General features: G+C 32.9%; 1 long non-coding RNA gene across 1 annotated transcript; it reads left to right on the top strand.

The window, feature by feature from the left end:
- The first annotated feature begins 267 nt into the window (after positions 1-267).
- Positions 268-1466, top strand: LOC142636101 (uncharacterized). Its single transcript, XR_012844255.1, has 5 exons — positions 268-323; positions 459-555; positions 645-746; positions 1081-1158; positions 1237-1466. It is a non-coding gene; the product is annotated as an uncharacterized LOC142636101 (long non-coding RNA).
- The last annotated feature ends 1063 nt before the right edge of the window (positions 1467-2529 follow it).

The raw sequence follows: 2529 nt of genomic DNA, 5'->3' as shown, positions 1-2529 counted from the left end.
GCCGGTTGGGGAAGAACGTTTTTCCATTGAGTTAGATGAGAACAACCAAGTGTGGTATGAACTACTTTCCTTTTCGAAACCTGCCCACTTTTCTGAGCTCACTATAACATAATGGCTTAATTGTTTATATTATTTTATTTTCTTCTATTTTTAGGCACTTATTCATGGGTTGATGGTTTTTCTAACTTGAAGAATTTTTGTTAAACAAATTTGCAGCCTGAAGAATCAGAGATATTCTCAAGCCTACATAGACTTAAAGAAACTGGAAGATGTTTTCGACTTTGCAGAGTTTTTTGTTGGACATGTCTTTGTTAATGAGAAGGGTAACTAATAATGACATGCCTTATTCTTTACATTACAAGTTTACAAACAGATGTGTTTTATGTTGTTGAAGTGGTTTGATTCAGTGAATATCATTGTATGAATTAATTAAGTTAATATCATTGTATGAATCTCAGGTGCTTAGTATAAGGTTTAAGTTGAATATGCTCCTTCACAGAAGGCTCCAAAGTCAACTACTAAAAAGGATGGTTGTGATTGGGACCATATATAAATGTATTTTTTCAGTTTGCATTCACATTTACTTAGAATACCATTGTACTAGATTTTGTTATTAATACCTACCTTTTTATTTTATGAAAAAGTAGATCCTGATTATCTAGGGTTCCTCAAAATTATTGCAAGGCCGGCTGAGCATCTACCTAGTGCAGAAATACAGTTGGAGTGAAAAGAAGCAGAGCAAGCTGGTTTGTAATTATTTTTAATGACTTTGAATGTGTGTGTGTATATATATTAGTTAGATAATCTCATATCGGAATATAGTCGTGTATAATTTTGGCCCAAAATTATAACTTTGTTGCACCCAAGCTCCCTTTATTTATTAATTTTTGGGCCACCGTGGTGCCTATTGTATGTAATGATTTGAGTTTCCTATTTTGGTGCCACCCTGGTGCCGCATAAGGTTGTGTCCAAATGATGTGGAGTGTCATAACGAAAAGTGGACACAACTTATTAATTATTTGTGTTTAAGAGACATATTTTTTCCTATAGATTTATTAGTTTCTCCATACTTATTTCTAGGTGCTGCAAAAGAAGCTCATATCATTACACCACTTATGGAATATGTTCGTCAGAAACGAGCCATTGAGTGGTGTCCAGGTAATGTGCTATATATTTTCGTATCTTCTCTTCATTACCTTGCGGTCTATCTTAAAGAAAAATGTTCTTTTATTGCAGTTTAGTTCGACAGAGTTGTTTGTTGCTGATTTTGTGATGTAATTAGATTATTATTGTCGTTCTTTTTGCTTGGCTGCCTTCTTTGGGTTTTTATTCTTTTTCTTCTCTTTTAGATTTCATTGATCATTGTACTCTACACCATGATTGATGGTCTCTAGTATAAGTCCTGTATATGTTGTGTTTTTTTTTTCTTTTCAATGAATTGCGTTATTTATCAAAAAAAAAAAAAAAAAAATTATGAAATAGAACACTGGATTGTTAGGAAACCCCTTTGTATCTCATCATTCATACTGTGCTTATACTTATTGTGTATGGGTTAGTGCTTATTCTATTTTGTTTTCTAAATAAATTTAGAGTTAGTGTTTGCTTGGTAATGTTAAGGCCCTGAAAATCAATGAATAATATCAAAAGAAAGGAATGTTGAGATTGACAGTCAGTGTAGTCACCACCACTTGGAAGGTTTAAAAAAAAAAAAATTGCATGTGCGTGGGGAAAGGAATAAAAGGTGGGTGTGGACTATTGGTGGAAAGGAATACAAGGTGGGTGTGGACTGCATGAACATTGGAGAACTGTGAAGGCCAAGAAAAGAAATAGACCACTAGAATATGTGACTTGCTGTATTGGTAATTCTGTAAACGGAAAATAATTTGATTCTCTACTAGTATTGCAAGTTGATTGTGATAAACCTGTTATTGTTGTTGAAGAGTTAGTTTAAGTATTTTGAGTAGTAGTTTTTTTTTTTTTTTTTGGTGTGAAAATAAACAATGGAATGCCTTCTTTGAAAGGGTAAATATTGAAAGGTTGATGATTTTATAGTTGCATTTGTAAAACCTATTAAAAAATTCTATAGCCGCGTTTTCAAAATGAGGCTGTAGGCTGAGGATCTATAGTCGCGTTTTAAAAACGTGGCTATAGACAATTCAAACAAATAAATAAAAACCCTATAGTTGCATTCTCAAAATGTGGCTGTTATAGACCAAATTGACTTATAGCCATGTTTTTAGGAGCTAAGCTATAGCCCACTTTTTTTTCTTTTTTTTTTGTAGTATGGTCTTGAATTCAGAACTTGTTGGCTGTTTATCTCACCAATATTAATAAAAAGGAGTCAATGCTTAGATTCCAACCCTATCAATTTTCATTAAATAATCCCTAACACAGCAATTTAATAACTACTACTACTACTATAGGTTCCAGTTAGCTCAACTGGTAAAGTTTTTGATAGTTGTATAAGAGATCGGGGGTTCAATCCTGATTAAATAATCCCTACACAAAAAACTGATTGGTGTTTTGGTC

The sequence above is a fragment of the Castanea sativa genome, chromosome 5 (assembly GCF_040712315.1).
Source record: "Castanea sativa cultivar Marrone di Chiusa Pesio chromosome 5, ASM4071231v1".
Classification (NCBI taxonomy): Eukaryota; Viridiplantae; Streptophyta; class Magnoliopsida; order Fagales; family Fagaceae; genus Castanea; species Castanea sativa.
Note: the sequence above shows the minus strand (reverse complement) of the source record. Positions and strands in the feature narration are given on the sequence as shown.